Raw genomic sequence first — 25,499 nt, 5'->3', positions numbered from 1 at the left:
GTTTTTGGCGTGAGAGATTTTGTTAGTTTTGACAAGAGGCCAACAGGGTCTTGACTGTAGAAATAAGAAAAATCCTGCAGCTGGTGCTCCCTGGAAAAGTAGAGATAAAAAGTGAGAAAAGAATCAGAACACACTCCAATAGGAATGTGGCTTCCCTAAATAGAACACAAAGTCCTCGGAGTGAAGCCTGTTCTCTTCCGTAAGAATGTCTCAGGAAGGGGGACAGAGGGAAAATGTTCAGTGTCTATTCGTTAAAACCTGGAGGTTCGGGGACAGAGATGACTGTCCATTCACCAGTGTTGAGAAGGACAACAGGGCCAGGTCAAACGCGGCGTGCGACCTTTCCCTGCAGGATTTTCACTAGGTGGAGACAGCATGGCGGAGTGGAAGAAGCTGTGAAGGAAAAACCTGGAGACCTCTGTTCTTGTTCCTGCTCTGCCAGACCCCACCATCAGGGCTTTGGATAAGTCCTCGACTCCCTCTGGGGATCTCAGCGGACCCAGTTATAAAGTAAGGTTTACCTGATGATTGCAATGGCCCTGTCCACTTCTAGTGACTGAGGACAACGTGCACAAACCCACTGTCATAAGAAGTTGCTCCACCATGGCCCCAAGTGGCCCCAAGTGCAAGTATTCTCACTTAGGGGTAATTTTCTTCTATTCTTTTTACAGTGCCCTTCAGCCTACTATGCGAACTGGTGCTGTCCTTTGGCACCCCCTGCTGGTGTCTACGGCTGTTGCACGTGCCTTCACCGGGAGGTCCTTGAAGATACGAAGGCTGCGAGTGGGAACCCACCGGGAGAGGCCAGACTGCTGTTCTCCAGGGAAGCAAGCAAACCAAACACTCACTGTTGTTACATCACAACTTTTAACACACTGCTTTTTAGAGACTTAACTGAGCATGCTGATTGTTTTTTTCAAGCTGCATTAATCGGACACTTTATTGGCATAAACACTATAAATGCTCAGCCTGCTTCAAGTTGAAGATTTACAAAATAGCAAGGACTTCTACATTATTGTGGGGAAATAAGACATAATATAGGAAGTATTCAGGTATTTGTTAGAAGTGTTTCCTTTGCACACGATTAATTCAAATTACCAGAGATATTAGATAACCTATCCCCTGATGGTACCTTCCCTAAACGTACATTGAGAGAATAAGAAAGCACTAAAAGTTTACGGAACCTTTCTTTTCATGTAAAAAATCGTTTAGAGAGAATACTCTGAAAGTCAAAAGTCAGTTAATGTGAAAAAGTCAAGAAAATGATTTTTTTTTGTTGTTATTGAATGGCAGGTAAATATATTTTAAGAATTGTGAGTCATCAGAAATCAGATTCTACCCTCAGTCACGATAACTTCCATCGAAGCTAACAATTACAGTGTATTTGCCCTGATCGCGTCAGTCCCACTCTTGTTGCTTAGAATTCTATTCTGTTCCTTTCACTTTGAAGCTTAGTAAGAAATCGTCTTTGATTGAGCATAAAAGCAAGCACAACATTTTAAAGTGAAGTGTCAAAAATTGTGACTATTCAAAGAAATTAGGCAAATCCAGTGTAAAGGAGAAATGGAAAACCTCACAAAACTTCAATTACTCTAAACGACGTTGCCTATATTGACACTATCGTGTGTGAATACTAAGCACTTTCGAGCCTGATTCATCTCCGTGTACTTAGCTTGATATGATTATAGCAACAATAACTGTTTCCAGGCAGAGTAAGAAGAAGAAAAAGTCACAGGAGAGAGAGAAGTCAATATTCCCTAAAGGAGAAAAACATTTCTCTGCCATGTTTACTTGCCTCCTTCTGGCAAAAGGCTGTTAGCCGTTGTGCCACACAGTTCAACCAGAGCTTGCCTCCAGAACAAAATATATATGTGCATAATTGCATCTCAGAGATTTGGTTTGGAAAATCTGCTTTTGTTTCCAATGCCTCGCCTCTTCTTAACCACGTTTATAAGCATTTTCCAAGCTCTTTACGAGCATTTTGCCTGCCTCTCCACACTCCTAAATATCACCCTCTGCTCCTTACGGCCGGCCATGTTTTCAGCCTTGGCCAAGGAATAAAACGTTGGTTCACCTCAAAGGCTGCCATTAAATTTACCTCGTTTATTGACCAGCAGGAGGTGCACCCACCCTACCGAGGTCAATGTTAACTATAATACTGCGGAGCTCATTGGCGCCCCAGACTGCTACCCTGTTTAATGACTGTTGGGACCCGTGGGCCAGGTAAATTCTACTGTTGACATATTGGTGGCAATGCCCTTGGAACACCTTTGATCCATTAACATGCGCTCTCCGTTCAGGGATGTATTTTACTGTGTGTTGAATAAAAATAACCAGATATGGAGAAGTGACGGAAGCAAAGTGAGCTCCTACTGGAAGAATAAGCCATTTATACTTCTCTGCAGTAGATACCAGGGCTTACTAGGACATCAAATTTCAGGAAAAGCAGGCCTGGAGAACTCCACCGTCTGGATCGTACTAGCCCATAGGTCCTCTGTTGCCCTTGAGGTGGGTAGTAGTAAACCGGCCATGAACCTGCCAGCTCACTGAAAGGCATATCAGGCAATGATCCCTCCCGTGTTCCCGTTTTACCCTGCAGAGTTGCCTCTCTCAGGCCTGGCCTGGAGTGACCAGGTTAGATGGTCAGGGCTCCCAGTCTGAATGCTGACTCAGGCCTTCTCTCTTCGCTGCCAATAATAGTTCGCCTTTGTGCCAAATTTAGTGGTGGTTTCTTATGATGTGGATACCTGTCCAGCCGGGATTGGACTGTGACCGCAAGCCATTTTCCTTAAGCCACAGAATAACTGTCGGAGGGTAACTGCTGATCGTTACTACTTGCCAGGCTCAGCCGCCTCCAAGTGAGACACACATCCCATGGTGGTTTCACCGAGAAGCCCTCTCCCACAAAGAAGCAAATGTTATCAGTATGTAAAAACTCCTTGGGGGGATAATTGGGTGTGCGATCTTCAGTTCTTTGAAAAATTAACAAGCAGAACGATATCCAACGCAATCAAAAGCCTCCTGCTCTTCTCTCCCGTACAGATGGGGTCTTTTTATTCTGGTATTAATGGTTTTCTGTGTCATGGCACTTGTGTATCCTACTGTTAAAAAAATTAAAATTAGGGGCACCTGGGTGGCGCAGTCGGTTGGGCGTCCGACTTCAGCCAGGTCACGATCTCTCTAGTCCGTGAGTTCGAGCCCCGCGTCAGGCTCTGGGCTGATGGCTCGGAGCCTGGAGCCTGTTTCCGATTCTGTGTCTCCCTCTCTCTCTGCCCCTCCCCCGTTCATGCTCTGTCTCTCTCTGTTCCAAAAATAAAAAAAATAAAATTAAATAAAATAAAATTAAATTAAATTAAAACATTAAAATTTAAAAAATTAAAAAACTGAATTAAATTAAAATTTAATGTAATTTCAAGAAAAAGTTATATTCATGTATTGCCTTCCTCTGAGAGCGGAGAATACTTTTAAGATGCTTTTCTTACAGCCTCTCTCTTTTGTAGTCTGGAATAGGATTATATTATAATCATGTTATAGAAGAGGAATCGAGACGCCTACCCTGAAGTACTACAACGCTAAGCGGAATGCCATACCCTCAGTACAGGGCAGAGGCAAGCAAGCAAACAAAATCAGAAAGATAACTCCTCGCTACTAATCGCTTTGTGATATACTAGACCCTCTGCTCTTGAATTGAATCTGGCAGACTTGGAGAGTATGTTTTAGGTGAAGTGTTAACACAGACAGACAGAAGTTTACTCCACGTAATGGTGACTTCCTGGAGAAAATTTCCTCGGAACCCCAGAGCGTAACAATTTTTCTGTTTCATTTCTTATAAACTAATAGCATTGTCATGCATGCTGGTGCCTGGAAAGCCTTATTCCTTAAACCATAAAGTAGACATAAGCTCTTAGGAGTAAAAATGTTTCAAATAAACTAAATATTAACATGTAAATATAATATAATATGTATATTATATTAGAGAGAGAGAGAGAGAGAGTGTGTGTGTGTGTGTGAAAGAAAACAGTCAAATATGTTTGTAATCTGAATGATTCTTGACGTTTGGGCTCTGAGATTTAGAGCACATTCACTGGGGAAAGTGAGCGAAGCTTATCCCAAAGTGAGAAGTAAGACAGTTCGTGATTTAGCAACTATTATACTTCTTTTGCCAGAAATTGACAGTCTTTCCCTAAGTAAATGTGTAAACTTTTTTTATTAGAATAAGCTTAAATCTCTATGATACTTTAGCTCAGACCAAAAGGGTGCAATTTTTAAATTTTTGTACATAAAGCAACTTGCCTTCCTAAGATTGTAGAAAATGTGAGACTTTTAGAGCTGAGACACCCTGGGTTTCCTATGGTCCCACGCATTCATCATACAGGAAAGGACAATGAGGCCCTGAGAGATTGAATGAACTCCCCAAGGTCACGCAACGTGAGTCAGGACTTTGCAGGGGACATTGGACTTCAACCTCTCCATCTTGCCTCAGTATCTCACTATTTCAGCTATATTACAAAAACCCAGGTACTGAGATATGTCTGCCCCTGTATGACACCTATCTGGCCTCTACTTTCGCATCTCTCATGTAGAAAACCCAGTTCAAAAAACTCATGCTCAAGCCCACTGTCTCCATATGCTCTCAAGCTCGTTCTCTAAACTGCCAAGCTACAATGTCCACTAAATACCAAAATGTCTCCCACATAGACAGCCACAAAAGTTCTTCAAAGTGCTAAGCCAAGTAATATAAATTTTATCTGCACACGCTTGGAGGAGCAAAGCAGGAAAATAGGTCAAGTTGCCATAGACCAAAACTAGACAATGAGAAAAAAATGTCCTATATGTTTGAGGACCAAGAGTGGGCTCCAAAGGCCCTCTCCTGATTCTCCTCCAGCTGTACCAAAAGTGTCTTGGAAACAAGTGTGATTTCGACTGAAACACAACCAGTTTCTGATAATCATTTCAATCGCTATATTTCCTTGGACACGTTTTCAAAGGATTTGAATGGAGCCCCACATGCAAATTATGTTCCCTGAAAAGAAAGCTTTCGCTGGCAAGTTGGCTATCCAGTTCTTGCGGCCATGGCATAGAGACACAATGTATTTTTAACATTCTTGTTTTGCTCTTGTCTTAACTGACACTAGTAATTTGAGAAACGTCGAGGGCGTTACTGAATATAAAGTTGAGGAAAAACAGCTCTTCGAACTATATTGTTAGAAGTAGGATGAATATTCAATCAAAGATGAATCAAAAAGTTTAGATGATGTATATGGGCACATACCTTCCTGAAAACAGACTTTTCCCCTGACTCTTTCCTCATGATGTGGTATCCACAAGAATCACACTGCAATTGCAGCCGATTGTATTCTGAATGATAGAAATCTGCCCCACACTTATTTGAAAGTTCTTTTCATAGATTTATTGAATCTCAGGGCTAGAGATGATAGATGAACTATTTCACTTTGCGGAGGAGGAAACAAGTTTTGAGAGCAAAGCTATTTGCCTGAAGTTAGAGGAAAAAACCCAAGATTCTGAACGCTTAGCTAAGAAATAGGCTCCCCACTCTTCAAAATGGTTGGCACCACATTTCATACTCCAGTTTTCTTCAATGCTTCTTTAGTCCTCCTTCAAGGCTTCTTTAGTCCTCCATTCTTAAGTTCTTTCCTAGCCTCCCTCCTTTCCTTTAGTCCTCCATTCTTAAGTTCTTCCCTAGCCTCCCTCCTTTCCTTTCTTCCTTCTTTTTTTCTTTCATAAATATTTATTCACCGCATGCGAATCATTGTGATGAGCTCTGGAATACAAAGAACAGAATATGGTCTCAAAGAACAGCTCATTTGTAAAGAAGACTGACATAACAACCAGTGGTTCTAAACTCTTTAATGGCTTACATAGTCCTCTACAAGACCCCTAACTCACGTGTCTAGCTACTACTCTCCATTTTCCTCCATGCTCCAACCACAGTAGATGTTTCGGGCTCACCGAACGGGTTTCTCCCACCTGTGCCATCACACCTACCCACTTCCTGGACCATTGCTTCTCCCCTTCCCTCTTCATCTGACTGGCACCGTGTTATCCTTCAGGTCTGAGCCTAAATGCCTATTCTAAGAGAATTCTTCCTTGACCCATAAGACTAGATTAAGTTTTCCTGCTAACGCGCAAACATTTGCATAATGCCTCTTTTCCTTTCTGGACTGGTGAGTTCGGTAAGGAGAGTGATAAATAAGTAACATGTTCATTCTTGTATCTGCATTTACCTAGTTCAGGAATTGGCACTCCGTACAAGTTCAATAAATCTAGGGAATGAAGGAATTTGTTTAGCATACAATAGAAGCACGAATGTAGTCAATTCTACTTGGGGGGGGCGGTCAGTGGGTGTCATCCATGTGTATGTACTTCATTTGAAGGTTTGGGATGAATCTCATAAAATCAGGTGGATACAATTTCCCACCTTCTGTTTTAGTAAAAACAAAAACCAGTAAAGAAGACCAGTTTTCAGCTCTACTATCTATGCCCCAATTTATTTCCTAATATAGACCCATACATAATCCTTTATCTCCCATTCTGAAATCCAAAAGAAAATCTGAAAAGAGACATTTTTTTCATAAGTGTGGGTGGACAACGTGACCTTAACTAACATGAGGTAATATTCTTTATCCCATTTCATATGGATATTCGTGTTTTGCTGCCGAAATATCAATGTTATTAGTCCTTATCTCACATTGTCTGAACGTCTGTTCGGCTTCAGAAATGTTTGGCCTTGAAGCCCCCAAGGATGTCATATATCCTTAAATTTGAAACACACCCAGTGTCAAAAATTTCTGAGAAGGAAACATGAACATGTATTGATGTACTATCTTGTGTTGTATGCAAATTATTACATCAGTGTTCTCTCTCTTTTTCCAGTGCTCTCCCTGATTAAGATATTTCTCTATTGAGGGGCGCCTGGGTGGCTCAGTCGGTTGAGCAACCGACTTCGGCTCAGGTCATGATCTCATGGTTTGTGAGTTTGAGCCCTGCATCGGGCTCTGTGCTGACAGCTCGGAGCCTGGAGCCTGCTTCGGATTCTGTGTTTCCCAATCTCTCTGCCCCTCCCCCACTCATGCTCTGTCTCTGTCTCAGCAATAAATAAACATTAAAAAAAATTTTTTTTAAATGTTTCTGTATTGAGAAGGATAGAAGTAAGAAGCACAGAATTTTAGAAACCTAAAGCTCCGGGAAGAAGGCAGATCTATATGGGCTGTCCCTGGAACTGATGTGGTCCTATATCCTAAATAAAGGTCCAGAACCAAGAGGTCTTCTTCAGGCTTCATTTTTAAAGTTTATACAATTAATGAGGTGAAGCCTTGCTGAGCTCCTTTATTCTATGGGGAAAAAAAATAGGGGCCTCCTGAGGCCAAGCTTTTGTCCTGGGCCACAGAGCGGGTTTATGGCTGCTCGATGTCTAGAAAGCAGTCACTTGGCTCCTTGTTTAGTGTTCTCTCCCCTCAAACTTATACCATTCAAAGAGCTAGGTGGAAATATATATAAAAAAAAAAAAAAAAAAAAAAAAAAAAAGGAACTTCAGTGACCTGAAAAGCAAAGGAAAGGCTATGATAACTTCATTCTTGGTGTTTTCATAGGAGCATACTTCTACACCCCAGGCCTGACCCCCAGGCCTCAAATGATAGGAAACAACCAGGAGCATCACTATTAAGGACCAACTGTGAACCAAGAGATTGGCGGGCAGCGTGACAATGACAGGAACCTGAGAGAAAGAGGGTGTGGATGTGATCCTAGACCACTGGAAAGCACACAGTGGGTGGGTCTAGAAGGAAGTGAGGGAGAAAGCTTTCAAATATCTCCAAGATAACAGGCTCATTATCCCAGCATAAGCCTCCAGAAGCTAAAATTAGGACAAAAACGTGTTGCTAAAACTAAGTCCAGTCCAGGGAGCCCCCAATAAAGTCAGCTTTACCAACAAATACAGGAAAGATGGAAGAAAGACTTTTAGCAGAGACAAATAATAAATGTTTAAAGCCTTGTTCTGAAAATGTGGGGAAGGATAGTACTAAGAGTTTCTATGTTTAAGAAGGGATTTTAGTTAGTATAAACAAATTATAAAAGCAATCCATTTATTTGCTTGAGGTAATGTTGAAATGTTGGCGAAAGACTGAGCAATGAGAACTCGTCCACTTTCTGAAAACAAGAGTGATCTTGGAGCTAAAAGAGAGGGAAGAGAAAAAGCCAAAAAAGAACTGAAGTCCAACATAACAGAAACACCGTGTAGTGTCTATTAAGTGAACCCAAGCCTCTGTTGACACATGCTGAGGGCAAGCAAGAAATTTTGTTGCCCAGCCACTGCAAATGGTGAAGAAAAAATGAACACTTGAGCTTCATTCAGGAGCAATGACTAGAAAACAGAATGGATTTAAAGGGAACACCCCTGTTGCGTTCACTTTTCACTTAGGGAGGTAACTCATGGACAAAGGAAACGATTTCATGAACAAGATGGATGGATTGGCCTGAATGCTTTACAGTTAGGTGGATTATTAATCGGGTGAAACTCGGTGCTAACCAATCACCGTGGAGGGAGGTCCAGGGGCATTTTACAGGGCTCTGTTCTCAGTTCTGTCATTTTCTACTTTTTTTTTTTTTTTTTTTGGAGTATGAAGGAATGAAGGTAGCAAATTTTCATTTGCTACAAAGCCAGTTGAGTGATAGAGAATAAAACATTCTTGGCAAAGGAGAAATATGGCTTCCAGCAAAACAAAAATGTCTAGTGATTTAATTGGTTTAAGTGGCTGGGAAGTTCAGCATTCCCCAAACGGAGTTCATGGCTCCTTCACAGATGCAGCATCCCTGAATGAGGGAGACAGAATCCTTTACTGCTCTACTCTAACCAGACATTCCTGGGAGTTGTGCTCATTTCTGGGAGCCATGCTGTACAGGAGACGAAATTGCAAAGACAGACAACTCCAATTAGGAATTGAGACAGTGCTCCAAATTATGTTTCTGGGGAAATTTTAAAGACTTTGAGAATTTTTAACCTCAAGAGTAGACTTCAGTCGGGTATGACCACTGCCTTGAAATAAACTTTGTCACATGAAAAGGGGATTATTGCTCTAGGGGACACAAAGGTCCAAACGTCAAGGACACAAATCTTGGTTCCATATAAACAAGTTGCCCAAAGAACAGAATCGTACTGCCTCCTTCTCTCTCAGAGCAGGCAGCTGAACAAAGTATTCTCTGACCGGGCACAAAGTATTCTCAAACTTTGAGTCAGCCTTTGAGCAAAGATAAAGAAGGATGGTCGAGAACCGTATCTCAGCAAAGCTATCAACTGAAAAAGAATGTTGATAGAACAGATTGTGTTCTTTTCTTCCATTTGAATACACTCCACTGTCTTAAGTATAAAGAAATGAAACAAACGTGTTACTGAAAGTGGGCAAAGTTAAAAGCAAACAAACAAACAAAAAAACTAGTCTACAAAGAGTGCTTATGTTCTTAGGTTCTCAGCTATGTACCTTCAACATGGAAACTAAAAATGTGAGTGTGGCCCGTACCGTGCCGTTGGGCAAGCACAGGACGGTTACCGACCATGTTGTTTGTCGACCCATTTCTACAATACACAAAACCAAAGGTTTTAAATCTACAAAAGTCTGAGTCCAAGAAACCCTTTGCCTGAACTCCCGCTACACGTTAGTCATCTACACTAAATCATATTTAGATTTTGGCAGGCAAACTTCTTGGAAATAAAATCATTTTTAAAAGCATGGATTTTTCTATTAATCTCCAGGCATGAATGGAATTTTTTTAATGTCAGCCGAATGTCCACAGTGGGAACTTAAGAGCAACCCACCCATTTCCTTTCAATGTATATGTTAAAAGGGCTCTATGAATAAATGCATAATCTAAAAAATTCAAAAACAACAGAGAGGAATGAAAACAAAAATCAGTCTGCTCTTTTGTTCACAATTTCCAAATGAGACAATAACACTGCCATTTATTTAACAGGCAATATCTATCAGATCAGTTCTGAGGCTAAGAATGTATGCCCAGGAGATCATCTCCACATGCCGGTCAGTTCTTAAAAGGAAAACAAAAGCTCCTCAAGCTTGTCCTATCTTGACACGCTTTCAGATGACAGAGGGAAAAGAGGGCAGCCTTCCCATTACTTCATGAAGGTCGAGAGTATTTAGTAATTCTTGGTGGAAAATGTTATGGAAGATCCATTAGAAAAAAGACTAGATTGCCACATTTCTGCTGCCTCGGGATAGGACCACAATAAATTGGCCATATTTTCCAGGAAGAGAGGGAAATATCCAGGCAGAGACTCCTCTCATGGCAATGTTTTCAGATGTCCAGAGAAGTCTCGGAGGCTTTCTTGTTGGCCGCTGGGCAATGTGCAAAGCCATGGGTCATTACCCACCGGCACGAACCTACAGAGAACTACCTCAAATCCCAGATACGCTATGTTTGCTCAAAGACGTGCTCTGTGGTATCCAGAAGTTAAGGGAGATATAATTTATGGCATGAATATGTGCCTTCTGGAATGACTAAATTTAGAATTTTCCATAAATATTATCGAAGTTACATGATACGTTCTACTGCTCCCCCAATAAGAGTAAGTGGGTTTTGTGTTTCTTTGTTTGAATGGCACTGCATTTCCTTTTGTCTTTTTTTTTTTAACACGGGGGGAGAGGGGGGCAGTAATGATCCAAATGCAATAAGGACCTCTCTGCACACTATATAGTATTAATTACAATGACAATGATGCTCCAGAGACACATTAGTGAGGTATTGCTTCCCAAACGACAGTTCAGACGGGTGCAAGATTTTTACTGGTACATGCCAAGGTTTTTACCAGTATATTAGGAAATAAGAAAACTAAGAATGTCGTGGTTGTTTACCCCAAATGCATTCTATTGAAAAGATTGTCATTTATGCTGATAGCATGTCATTTTTATTCTCTTGGTCTTAAAAAAAAAAAATCTAAGAATAGAATGACAGTGTCGGGGTGGGTAAGATACGTTGCTGTTTTGTTGCCTGAAGCCACAAACAGCCAGAAAGTGACAAACCTGAAATCTACCCTCGGGCTATGCCACTCCGGAGCCTGCACTCCTAACCAATATGCCTTGCTAGCTTCTGGTACCTCAGTGCCCCCATCTGAAAAATGGACAATAGTGAAAGTACTCTCCTCCGGTTGTGAAAATTAATGAGCCAATATTTGTGCAGTTCTTCAACGGTGCCTGACATACAGCAAGTTCCGTATGAATAATTGTTGAAAAACAACAAAAAGTTAGTGTTTTATCCGAATCACACAGCTAGTAAATAGCAGAGCCAGGATTCTAACCCACACCGTTTAGCTGCGTCTACACCCTTCACCTGCACGCACCACTGCTTCGGAATCATGCTGATTCACGCCATTAAACACCAAATGAGTGTGAGAGGCAACCACTAGGTTAAGGCATAGCCAGTTTCAAAACTATCTGGGACGGAGGCAGTCAACCGTGGAAATGGGTCGTTGCCTTGTTAGCGACTAAAAAACTAAAAATTTCATCTGGATGGGAGGAAAAGAATGGAACCAGGTGGGCTGTATTCCCCAGGGGTCCCAGCACTCTTGCAGCTGTTCCGTTGGGTTAAGAGGCTTAAAATAAAACCGAGTACAACGACCAGCATGACCTAGCCCTGCCTCAGCCTCTGTAGGAGAGAAAATGTTCATAGAAGGAATATTCATTAATTGGTCTTTAAAACTCTAGATGTAGCATTAATCATTGGTTCACTTCTAAGTGCTCTAAGTTTTAAAAGAAGTTGTGCTTCTCAAAAGCAGACATGCACACACACACACACACACACACACACACAGCATTTTCAATCATCATTGAGGGCCCGTTCATGATAAAACAGTAGAAAGCATGATCCCGTGGATATGGAAGGGAGGAAAAAAGAGAGATTTTGAGTTTTTTGCCATCATCTCTTACTTTGGCAGCGAACTGAAAGATAAAGTGATGGAGTCTTTACGGGTTCCTGGTCCCACATTTCTCTCTGTTTTGTCTATTACTTGCATTTCATCAGCTCAATGTAAACATCCCTGCTCTGGCTGCTGCCAGGTTAGGAAAAACTATTTAGCCTTCCAGGAAATCACCAGCACTTTGTACTTACATCTTGATGAGTGAAAGTTTGATGGAAGAATGAACCAGCAGGACTGAGTGAATGTTTTGGGACCCATTACATGTTGTTATTTCTACAGTTGATCATGCCGGAGAATGATTTTGCCAATTAGCGCGGCCTCTGCAAAGCATCCCACATCAGGAGAGCTGGCTGGTTCGCGTCCTCTCCGACAGCCTCAAACTCCAAATCCGGGGCAGGTCTTTCATCACTTGTCACAGTCTTTGTAAATAACTCCGACCATATGAAAGGGTTTTCCTTTTTTCGCCGGTAACCTTGTTTACCGTATATGTACAACACAAGGGATGGCATTTTGTTTGGGACTTCTTTTCTGATTAGTTTTTCTGGCCAGGGACCCATTGTTGCGGAAACAGATGTTGTGGGGTCCAATAATAGCTCTCAGCTGCCAAAGGCAGAATAAGAAACTGTGCTCAGGACACGCAGAACACGTGACCACAATGAGGGGATGCTGAAGGCCAAATAGAGCGAGTTGACATTTCATGGATGTAGCAACTTATGTGTAAAGGCACAGACTGGACAGGTCAGACAGGGCTCCTTCCGGCCCCTCTCGTCTGAACAACCAGCCAGGAGGGCAGATCCAGCATTAGCGCTAAGCCTGCCCCTCCCCAAGTGAGAACGCAGACATGCCCACTCAGGAACGACAGTCCAGCTGACTCACGAATTGGAACTAAAAGACCCTGTCTCACACTCTGACCCAGTCTGTAAAATTAAGCAGATAGCTCCATGTAAGCTAGTTTCATGTTGAAAATGGCAACCAGATTTTTTTTTTTGATCCGTAAACACGAAACATAAATGCAACACAGGTTTACCAGAGGGGTACGCTAGTTAGCATTTTAACAACAGGCTCTCCCCGGGGGGAGAAAGTCCTGATTGCAGTATTTTTCAGTTTCCAAGGGTGTAAATATTCCCACTATGATCGATTTCAGGCTCTCAACATCACATCCCCGCGCACAGAGATGAGAAGAGATGGGTAGTGGCACACATTCCCCAACACACATAAAGAAACATCAAGAGCATCGGTAACTGAGAATTGTAGGAAAATAATTAGTGAGTCATGATGGGAGTGCTTATTGCTTTTGTTTACCATTCACTTGATTGTACACTTTTATGAGTGAATTGTTAGTAATGACTGTGCCTGACAACGGCTCCCAATATTCCTGAAAATGTAACAACGGGCTCTCACGCTGCCGTAGAAGCTAACATCAGCACATCACAAGTCACCGTCACCACGTGAATGGCCATTTAATGCTGTTCCACTCGGAGCGTGGTCCTCAGTCCAGCAGCCTCGACTAGGAACATCATCTAGGAGCTTGTGGGACCCCATCCCACAGTCCTGGGTCAGAATCTGCATTTAACAGAATCCCCAAGTGGTTCTGGGGCACATCAAAATTTGAGAGGAACTGAGCTAATGAACAGCTTGAAGGGATGCTAATTTAGGGAAATACATACGTATATAATTTATTGTAATTAAAAATTAACGAAGGGGCGCCTGAGTGGCTAGGTCGGTTAGGCGGTGGACCCTTGATTTCAGCTCAGGTCACCATCTCCTGGTTCGCGAGATCAAGCCTCACACCGGGCTCTGCATTGACAGTGAGTGGAGCCTACCTCTGATTCTCTCTCTCTCCCTCTCTCTCTCTCTCTCTCTCTCTGCCCCTCCCCCTCTCACATTTGCTGTCTCTCAAAATAAATAAATACACTTAAATTTTTTTTTCCAATTAGTGAATATATACATTAAATGAATACACACACATGCGTACGTATATATTCACTTTTTAAACTGCTGGACTCGAAAGAATCTTTCAAGAAAACCTCAAATAATCAAGATGCTTCAAAACAGCTGCAAAGAATTGCTGCAAAATCCATAAGGCCCCCAGATTTTTGTTTGGCTAATTCTGGATAAAATGTGTGTTGGCATTCCTGTAGCTCTGGGACTCAGAGATTCTGCCGTTAAAACTTTGAGCTCCAATCCTAGCTTTCTGCCAAGTTTGTCAGCAGAGGAAGAGCGTAAAAATTATGAAACCTCTCTGTATCTGAACTTCCTCATCTGGACAACAGGATATTACTAGTACCTACCTCATTGATTGGCTGGAAACAGCAGTGGGCTTTAAGTGCTGGTGACTGGCATAGAGTAAAGGCTCAGTAAACTTTAGTAGTAATTATTACTATTTCCTAGAGGGGAAGAATTTCAAACTATTCTCCACGTAAACCCTAAAAGATGTTTAAAAATAAGAAAGATGCATGTTACCTTGGCCCACCTTCTAAAAATTCAGATTTTGATCAGATTTATGCTGTTCTTATTCCCTCAAAGTATAAGCAAAGACAACAATTAAAATCACTTCTAAAAATATAACCAAATTTCAGAGTGATTCATTCTAACTTAGGGAAGTTACCTGGCTACTTCTGAGAAATGGTCTTTAAACGAGGCTCAAAGAAGAGAATGACTCTTCTGCTTGATTGTCTCAGCTGCGGGCGCTACCTTGAACTCTGTGACCATGACCTCGGGGGCAACCAAGATGGCAGAGAGAACAATGGAAAAGAACCTAAACCTTGGGCCTGTGAGGAGCTCCAGCATCCAAACCTGGACAACTGGAGCAGGGCCACCTTGGGACTTTTGTCATTTGTGATAACAAATAGTCCTTAATGTTTAAACTGAAAGAGTTGACTCTTTGATTCACCGGGATGCATCTAAACCACACAAATCTCTTTAGGTTAAACTGAGACTCAAAGTGATTAAAGAAGTTGCCCAAAGTAGCCGTTTGTGACAGAACCAGACATGTGTTTGCAGTTGTTGGTTTTTTTCTTTTCCTTTTTCTCTTCCTTTCTTTTCTCCTCTTCTCTCCTCCCTTTTCTTAACTAAACTCAGAGTAAATTTGACCATTTCAAATTTTTCAGACAGCCAACACTGCCCATTTTTTATGCAACATGTCCAATGGTATGATTACAGCCAAAATGTCCCCACTAAGCCAAACAGGCATTCAATTCCAAATTTTGTGCTTTGAGTAGACTTTCTCTAAGTAACCATATGGGAGACAGCAATGACGGTATGAAATTACACCAACACAAATCCAAAAAATTACTCAATTATGAAAGAAAAATAATACTATTAAACTGGCTTTTTGGTGTCATCTAGGAAAAAAAAAAACATTGATTTATTTTTTAACTTTTGCTATATCCAGCCAATAAGGTTGGTATAACCCAGTCTATTTTCCCCTGAAATATGCAGCTCCTGGAAAATTTATTCAATAATGACTTACAAACTTAAGTTAAATCAAAAAAGATCTGACCAGGAAAACAGAAATGGCTTCAAGTGATTTTGACACTGGGAACTGGTTACACAGTGGATAGCATCCACTTTTAAGATGCTATCGTAAAAGTCAGTATTGTTCAGAAAAAGGCAGAGCAAGTAAGTTTGGTGGGACCCAGCACCATGGAGGAATCATTGCTAAAGATGCTACCAGAAGCAGAGAGTGGGCTAGGAGAAACCCTCACTCCCCTCTCCTCCTACCCTCCTATCTCCTGCCAGAGCTTGCCATTGGTTGAGCCCCACGAAAAGCCATATGGCACCAGAACCTGGGAACTACAGCCTGCAAGAATCAGGACTGGGGCAGAGTACTGAAAGTATGAGCCATGGCTCCAAGGATAACGGGCCAAGGATCCTCCTGAGGGCTTTCGTAAACATTCATAAACATTTCTTTACCAGTTTAATTTATCGTTGAGTTTTCTGGCAATTCGATTATAAATGTCACAGAGGAACATGAAGTTCAAAGATATTTTTATTCTACCTCAGTAAGTCTCCAGTCAGCACACCTAAGAATTAATTAAACTTAAGGATGATAGGGACTACTCGAACTCTCTAGAAAGAAACTTCAGCAACGAGACTATTTGAATTCAGACACCAACGGCCAAGTAGGTAGGCAGGTATTGTCCCAAGCTTGAAAATGAAATATAGGCAGACATGGGGCATAATTGAAAATGCGCGTCCATTGTCCCACTCTCTCATCAAACCAAAAGACGGAGGATGACCAGGAGGAGAAAGAGGAAAAGAAGGAGGAGGAGGACTGAGAAAGAAAGAAAGAAAGAAAGAAAGAAAGAAAGAAAGAAAGAAAGAGAGAGAAAGGCACAGAGGAAGGAAGGAAGGAAGGAAGGAAGGAAGGAAGGAAGGAAAGAAGGAAGGAAGGAGGGAGGAAGGGAAGGAAGGAGGAAGTGAGAGAAGGAGGAAGGAAGAAAAGAAAGAAAACTGCACTCAAATCAGGAACATTTTAACTAGTATGCAAATCACAACATGGATATTGATAATGACCATTTAGCATTTAAGGTTCTAATAATTCACATGTCCTTCAGCATTTTGTCTCTGAAAAACACCTATTCATCTTTGTTGTGTAACTGTATTTCTATTAGCTGGGTTGAAGCAAGTGGCTATAAATTGTGTTTTATATATTTGAAAGACTTACCTTTTTCCTCTCTTATATGATATTTGTCTTAAAATGAAGTAACACATTTTCTGAAGATTTAGAGAGTTTATTCTACCTGCTTTTCTATCCTTCAGGGCGAGTTTACCAGCTTGTAGCCCTAGCCAAGAAAGAAAGATTCCAGTCTCATTCTCAATTTCAGACTGTGTGGAGAGAAGTCCTATTTTAATTGAAATTGAAATCCCACAATTAGGTTAGAAGAGCACTTTCTCAATGGAATTTTTTGGAAGGTTATCTTTTTCTAAGTTGAATAACTAGGAAATGAAACGGGTCATCAAGAAAATTCCTTAGGTCTTTTGCATTGCCCATCAAGGAAATGTTTAGGTCGTATGTCAATTCACTTTTTTCCTTTTTTGCCCCCCTTTTTCTATTAAGTGATTTTTATCTACAAAACAAGATGACCCAGGGCACTACAAAATGACTTGTAAGTTGATATTGGAAAGTAGGAAAAAAGAAGTTTTAAACAAGATGAGTGTAGGAGACGGGATACCAATTACTTGAATAAGGCACATACTTTTTACCCTACACAGAAAATCAACAAAGTGTGTGAAAAAAAAAATACATATATATATATATATACTCTGTATTTAGTGAGTGTTTGGAATGAAATGAGAATATTAAACTTTATAAAGTGTGTGGTTGGTTGCATTAGATGGGTACCACTGCTTCACGAGATGGATTGATGAAACACCTTTATTGCTGTCAGAACTCAATACAACAGTTCTCATCAAGCAAAAAACACTACAGAAGTATTGTTTGGCAAGAATTTAAAGTCATGTTTCATATCAGTAGAAATTATGCCTATGGGCTTGTGTGCATGTGTGTAGACTATCTATTAACTCCAAAAACGTGTTATGGCTCTACCCTGAGAAGACACTCAAAGCCAGGATATTGAAATACTTGAATGTTCATAAGAATATTAATATATGGATGGCTCCCAACAAGAATGAGAAAAGGAATAATGTCCAGGCCTCCCATAATATTCTGAGTACTTTTCTAGAAAAGCACATGCGTTAAGCTATTTGCTCGCCCGTGTCCTCTACTAAACTTTAAATTCCTTCAAATTAGGGGTTGCATCTTTCAATCTCTGCCCTTTGTGCTGGCATACTCCAAGAAACACTGGGAATTTTAATCACGGTTTTTGAATAATGGAATGACAAAAGAAAAGTATTATGTTTACTTATGTTGAAATTCCCTATTTGCTTAGGGAATTTTCACAGCATTATTGATACTGGTCATGCAAATTAACCCCCTGGATAATTATACAAGCTTTGAGTTTGTTTTGTTCAAGCAAAAAATTAAATATATGAATTTGGACAAAATCATTCCTTAAATTTCTTATCTCAGTTTATAAATCCGTAAGATTTGTGACTTGTAATAAGATATTTGGAGACACTTAGTAAATCATAGTAATTGCTCAGTGCAGATAATTGCCACTTAGAATTTGTAAGAAATTCAAACATTGTTTTTTTAAGAAATTCAAAGTTTAAATTGTACAACATGAACCACTTAATACTACTATAAATTTTTATTGAAGAAATGTAGGCTAAACGATTAAACTATCATTTTAAAAGCTATTTTCTATCTTTTTCAACTTTTAATTTTGTAAAGATTTACACATTACATTTCTTGAAGCAAAAGTTTATCATACTACACATGCTGTGAAGTATTTCTGAATGGTTCTTAAAAATGCACAACAGAGTGCCCAATGGTTTGGGTATTTTTTACCTGCACATTAAATTCACTAAAGATATTTGACTATTTCAAGGCCAAAGTTTTCCTAAACAGAAAAACAGTTTTCTCTACTGAATGTAGTTCTATTGACTCTTCTTTCTGCATTTTCAAGGTAACCCAGTTACATAGAGGAAATTCAGATATGTTTTTCCACGCCAGCTCTTTAAATTGTTAAATGAATCATCATAAGAAATAAGTTGGATGATAGATTTCATTGCCAAGTAGCTAATCCCTGCCTGCCTACCAAAATGCCCTTGTAAAGGAAATGGCCTTGCTTCCAACGGCTATTTGAGTGTCTGGGCCCGGTGGCTTGGATATCACGAGATACTCTAATCAACCCCAGTAATTCTTTTTTTTTTCATATTTTTAAATATTTATTTTTGAGAGAGAGAGAGAGAGAGACAGAACATGAGTGGGGGAGGGGCAGAAGGAGAGAGGCGGGGCACAGAATCCGAAGCAGGCTCCAGGTTCCAAGCTGTCAGCACAGAGACCCATGCAGGGCTCAAACCCATGAACTGAGAGATCATGACCTGAGCCAAAGTCGTACACTTAACAGACTGAGCCACCCAGACGCCCCAGCCCCAGTAATTCTATTAAGAAATCACCTGACCCAAGGATAGCCAAACCACAACCCGCCAATAATATCTGACATGGTCTAGATGGAAGGAAAGAAAAGATAGTTCGTTTAATCAGTCAAATTCCTTTTCTCCTCCGTGATTTTAAGTAAGAAATATCCAGAAAGCAGTATAGCCAGTTAACAAAAATGCAGAAATGACACCCGGACAGTAAGAGCCATGACTAGCTAAAGCCATAAGCCAGCAAAGTAATGGCAGAGCAGAACATGTTAGTATTAAAAAAAGAACAGACTCGTTACCCAGCAGGAGGATAGATGCTCCAACGGGGCTGTGAATCCCCAGGAAGCCTGAGGAGAAAGTCTCAGAATTGTCTCCTTTCCATTTCTGCTTCATTCAGTTCCAGTCCACATATATTCTTTCAACAGTTTCCCAAAAGGAAAATAGTTTTGCTGCTTTCCTGGTAAGTAAGCATAAGACATTGTGAAACAAACAAAATATTTAATGTAATAAGGATTTTTTTTTTAAAAAACCTCTAATAGCCATTAGACGTCTCTTTAGATATATACTAGAATTCACGTATGATTTGTCATGGCTGGTTTGGAGCTTGCATTTTTTAAGTTAAATGTCATGAACACATTTCCATGCTCATAAATATAGCTTTGTAGCATTACTTCTAATGGCTCATAGTATTCCATTGTATCCATATACTATAATGTCTAACAGAAATGCCTTCATAATAGACATTTATATTGTTTCCAGTTTTACTCTGTAATAAGTAATGCAGCAATAAATCTACTTCAACAATCTAAATATTGTACACGTATTTTTACTTAACTATCTAATTATTTTCTCAACTTAAGATTTTTGAAGTAGAATTATTAGGACAAATGGTATACTTTTTCTTTTTGATTCAGTAATAATACTGGCAATTTTAATTTCATAAGATGCCCATTTTTTCTAAGCCACTGTTAACACACAGTATTGATCGTTTCCAAACTGATGAAAAATCCTATCTCATTCCTGTTTTAATTTGCTTTCCTTTGATTATTACTAATGTTTTTTGACTACTTGTATTTTTCTTATAAGCACCTATTCATAAACTTTGCCCATTTTGCTGTCAAGATGTTGATTTTCTTTTGTTGACTTAAAGAGTTCTTTATACATCAAGATCATTAATATATTGTCTACTGTATATATTATGAACATTACCCTAGTATGTTATTTGCCTTTTAAATTGTTTAAAATATCTTTTGCGGTCAAGAGTTTAAAACATTTTATAGTCAAAGTTACCACCCTTGTACTTCATGATTCCTGGTTTTTTTTATCATACTTAGAATGGCCTTCCCAAGAATATAAAAAAATATTCATTCTAAGTTTTTAAGGCTGTTTATGGATTCATTATTTATATTTATACATTTGATCCATCTGGAACTTATTTTGGTATGATTAAAGAAAATATTTGGTTTAATTTTTTGCCTCAATCTGTAGAGTCATCCTCAGCACCATTTACTTAATAATATATTGTTTTTCCACTGGCTGATTCAAAATGCTACTTTTATCATGTACTAAACACCATGATATACTAGAAAGCCTGTGGACATAGTGGTAAAGCAGTTTAATGCTAGAATTAGAAAGACTCAGTGCTCACACTGACTGTCACTCTGGACAAGTTACTAAATCTGTCTAAGCCTCAGTTTCTTTTTCTAAAGTGTGGAGACAATAATGCCTCCTAAAACCACATAAAGATTAAGTCATAAAAAGTAGGCAGACCACTTAGCCAGGCATCTGGCATTATGAAAATCTCAGTAAAATTAGTTCCTAGCTGGACTTGGGCTTATTACTAGATTTTCTTTTCAGTCCTATCATTCCTGTAAAAGTAAGTTACCCTTTAAAAAAAAAAAGTTTATTTATTTTTATTTTGAGAGAGAGGGAGAGCGCACCTGTACAAGCGGGGGAGAGGCAGAGAGAGAGGGAGAGAGACAGCGAATCCCAGGTACAGACAGCACCAAGCCTGACACAGGGCTCGAACTCATGAACCGAGAGATCATGACCTGAGCAGAAATCAGGAGTCAGTTGCTTAACCGACCGAGCCACCCAGGTACTCCCAAAATAAGTTACTTTTAATGATTATGTCTCATATCTACTGAGGCAAGTGTCTTACATTAATTTTTTCTTAGAATTATCCAGGCTTTGTTATTCTTTAGAAAACAACTACCTTCCTTGAAGTAACTTGAGTGGTGTAATTAAAACAATAACCATTATTTAATCTCTCTGAGCTACAGTTTAAGCACATACAAACTGGATGTAATACCTACTTCTTATCGCTTTCATGAAGGTCAGATGTTAATGTAAATAAATTGCTTAATGCAGTGTCTGAAGCATAGAAGATGTTCAATAAGAGGTAGTATTGTGATTATTGTCATCTTGATTGATAACAATTGATCAACAATCAACAATTGATCAACAATCTTGATAACTCTAAATTGATAATAATTAGTGTGCAGTGAGACATGTCAATAGGAAATGTAAACTGATCTAGACAAGAAGATTCCTGAAGCACTGGCCGTGCAGGTTTAGTACTACAGGGGCAGCCCTTGATACAATAATTAGAAAACCTTTGCTGATGGAGGAGGAAAGAGTGGGCGTTTCAACTTTCATGACTCCACTGGACTCAAGACAAAACAAAAAGTTGGTGCTACAACTGCAAACACGTAGGATGTATATTATAGACCTTCATGCAAGTATATGTGCGTGAGGGTATGGCTGAGGGATGATATGGAGAGCACTTGTTACTCTTCAGAATACGGTGTCTACAAGGTAAATAACAGCATGCACACCTTTCAGGATGCTTATGGACTCAAACTTGAAATGGCTTTGAGAAAACTGATTAATGGGCCATTTCCTGAGAGTAAGAAGACCTCTGGGAATAATGAAAATTCCTACCCTGCCTCCCTTCCTCCCATCGATCCTTCCTTCCTTTCTTCCTTCCCTCCCTTCCTTCCTCCCTTCCTTCCCTCCCTCCTTCCTTCCTTCCCTTCCTACCTCCTTTTCTTCCTTCCTTCCCTCCTTCCTCCCTCCCTTCCTTCCTTCCTTCCTTCCCTCACTCACCCACTCAACATACAGGGCCTCCTCTTACAATTTAGTATCTGTCCTTAAGAAAAAAGAAACTGTTTACTGTCCTCCTTTACCTCTGAGAGAAGGGAAAGCAAAGAATTTCAGAACCCTAGTCAAAATAAATATCAAATGTATTATTGTTTTTAATGAGTCTTCCAGGGGAGGGGATCCCGTTCCTCATCCAAACCACCCACACAAAATACCTAAAGAACAGTATTTTCTCACTGTGAGCATAAATCTGCTAGTTAAGAAGTAAAAAAGCAGAACTAAGAAACAAATGCCAAACCCCATTTCTTTCTTTCCTTTTTTTTCTCTTTCTTTTTTTTTTCTTTTTTCTTTATTATTACTATTATTATTATTTGGTAACTTTCTTTTCTTGCAAATGCATTATAACCAACGGATGTCAGATTGTGAGACTTTAAAATGCCTACAGTACACCCCATAATATGCCATCTGGGTAAGTCTGAATGTGGCAGGCAGTCACCTTACTTTTCGGTTCTGAGGTTATGTTCAGGAAGAGAGCTGCAGTTGGTGTCACATTGCACAAGCTCCCGGAGCTTGGGGGGAGAATAATGACACGAATCAATAATGCTGTCTGGGAAATGGCTTAGAATAAAATATTACAGAAGGGCACGAACATCACCCAGGGGGAGACTTCAGTGTTGATTAAATATGGCTGCCTCAGCTCTCTTCCACGCAGTGACAGATGGGGAAGGAGTGCTTACTTTGGCTTTTGGTGCGTTTTTCTGGACTAGGGTTACTCAGGTAGCATGAAAAACAGGGCGGTGCATGCCGGTTCCTTTAGCTTCGCTGTGTTTGGCTGCCCCCTGCAGGCCAAAAGTGCTCATACAGACAAAGAATCCACCCGCCCCCCCCCCCCCAACCTTTACACTTCAGCAGAATCCACAGCTTATAGTTAAGTTTCACAGGCTCTGATTCTCTTCAAAGCATCCATGCAAAAATAAATTCACTTTAAAAAACACTCACACAGAGTTCTTCTTTTCACCAATCTCCGCATCCCAAAGAAAACATAAGTTTTGTTTACTGAAGTTACCAAAATATGTTCAACAGTGCAGAATAATGAACAAAATACTCCAAATAAAAATTAGAATTTAAAGGCTATCTAGCTAAACGCCAACTTTAAATCACATCTGAATGCATGAAAACAAGAGTGAACACAAATTTGCACTCTCAGTGTCAATAAATCGTTCTTCATTTCCTCCATGTATAAACTGTTTTAAAACCCAATGCCACAATAAGGATATCTAGTGTTCTCCCATTTTATCAGACTCTACTATGAATTTATTGTGGTGCTAATGTAGAAAAATTCAACACCATTTATCCTACAGTATCATTTATCCCGCCAATCCTTTATTTCGGCCTTTCATAGAGGCTACGTTTGTTTTTAAAACAAAACAACTTGTTTTATTCGTGGGAATAAAAAATGTGGGTGCAGGCAGAGGAATTAACCTTCAGTAGTCTGGGCACTGAATGTCCTCTGTGTGGGAATGCTTGTGTCTCTGGGTACCCTGTCTCTGGAGACACAGGCCCAGAAATGCTTGGTGCCTACTCAGCTCTGTTATAAATTTGACTGAAACCATTAGCTCGAATGTAATGAATTCCATGTGTCAGTCTTACTTAGCATTCAAAAAAAAAAAAAAAAAAGATAGGATTTTTAGAACATATAATTGTGATGTATCCGGTATATGTTGTATGTTTATAATATATGTTTTGTGGGGTTTTTTGTTTGTTTTTGGAACTAGGATTCCTTCCACATACAGATTTTAAACAGTCAAATGGACATTTACATATTAACTGCTAGTTACAACTCCTGCCCTATTAATTTATACTTGCAACCACTTTTTCCAATATTTTGCTGAAGCAGAAAAACAGGTGAACTTTTTCAGGCCACTGACACCTAGAAACTTTTTGTTGATAATTGGGCATACTTAACACTCTTCCTCAAATGCTGTTTATATATAAATGTTAATGTATATGTTTAACGTAAATGTTAAATGTAAAGATTTATAACAAATAGGAAGCATTTTGTTCTATCAATCTAATTCCTAAAAACTCAAGCTTAATATGCATTCTTTTAACATTTTTATGTCCTGAAAACAGTCTGTTTTAAATAAATGATCTTCATTCAGAAGTTTCTTTTAGCTAGTACCATAAATGAAAACTTAAGAAGAAGCTAGTAGAACCTGAGGGGCTCTTGGGTGGCTCAGTTGGTTGAGCGTCTGATTCTTGGGTCCAGCTCAGGTCATGATCTCATGGTTTCATGACTTCAAGCCCCGTGCCCCGCTCTGTGCTGGCAGCATGAAGCCTGCTTGGGATTCTCTCTCTCTCCCTCTCTCTCTCTGAACTTTCCCCACCTGTCTCTCTCAAAATAAATAAATTTTTTTTTTAAAAAAAAAAAAAAAAAAAAAAAAGAAGAAGAATCTACCAGAACTTGAAAACACTGAAAGATTCTAAATCTATATTAAATTGGCCCCTCCCAAAAGTTTCTAATTTAGGTAATTAGGTGAAGATACTAAGTTGCATCTTTTAACAAAAGATTTTCTCTAAAATACAATCGTGCCCCTTTAAGATACATACATACACAAAAGCAAGTGCCGACCTCTCATACACAACATGGTGTCCATCTTTGATTATCAGACATTTTGAAAGTAAACATGAACTGAAAGCCAATTTTGCATTATTTTAAATTGAAAAAAAACAAAACCTGTGCTATAGAATAACCCCCAAATACCAACCAATTTATTAAAATACAATGATTCCTAAGTGTAACACACTAGTCAGTGAGACTCTAAAATGCTGAAAACATCGATTCCTCGTTACTGAACAGTTAATTTTGCTGTTGACACAGAGTAGCTTTGTGAAGTAGCATGGCCTTCCTTTACACCAGCAGCCTTAACTCTGATGATGTGGACTGTGTTTAGAATATAATAGGAGTCTTTTCCCACATACGGATGAGTTTGGGGAAACAATTTTTTTCTTTACAAGCATTATCTAAACAATGTATTGAGGAGATGCGCGTGTTTCGTTATTGAAAACCAGGGAGCTTTGTCATGGCAAAACGATCAAAGGGAGGAGCTTGGGCAGAGGGTACCTCTATCACCACTGTGACCCCATGACTCCGTGGGCGGCCTCAGGAGTTGCTGATTTTCTTCTTACCAAAGATCATCAAGCCCGAGCTGGATGGTCTTGCCATTACAATAGCACATGTGGCCCTGGCCATCTGTTAGTTTCCCGGAGCTGATCTAACAAACTACCACAAAGTTGGTGGCTTAAAACAACAGAATTTTTTCCTCTCACAGTTCTAGAGGCTAGAAGTCCAAAATCAAGGTGTCAGTGGGGTCACTCCTTCCAAGGTTCCTCAGGAGAACCGGTTCTATGTCTCCCTCTTAGCTTCTGGTGGCTGCTGGTAACTCGTGGTATTCCTTGG

The 25,499-nt window shown here is 39.9% G+C and overlaps 1 long non-coding RNA gene across 1 annotated transcript in view; it reads right to left on the bottom strand.

Annotated features, from left to right (window-relative positions):
* LOC125938000 (uncharacterized) overlaps positions 1–25,499 on the bottom strand; it is a 91,213-nt gene that overhangs the window by 51,633 nt on the left and 14,081 nt on the right. Inside the window, exon 2 of the long non-coding RNA XR_007462577.1 lies at positions 19,237–19,394. This is a non-coding gene — a long non-coding RNA (uncharacterized LOC125938000). The remainder of the gene's footprint in view (positions 1–19,236; positions 19,395–25,499) is intronic.

The sequence above is a fragment of the Panthera uncia genome (assembly GCF_023721935.1).
Source record: "Panthera uncia isolate 11264 chromosome B2 unlocalized genomic scaffold, Puncia_PCG_1.0 HiC_scaffold_24, whole genome shotgun sequence".
Taxonomy (NCBI): domain Eukaryota; kingdom Metazoa; phylum Chordata; class Mammalia; order Carnivora; family Felidae; genus Panthera; species Panthera uncia.
The sequence above is the reverse complement of the archived record's forward strand: the minus strand, read 5'-3'. Positions and strand labels throughout refer to the sequence as shown.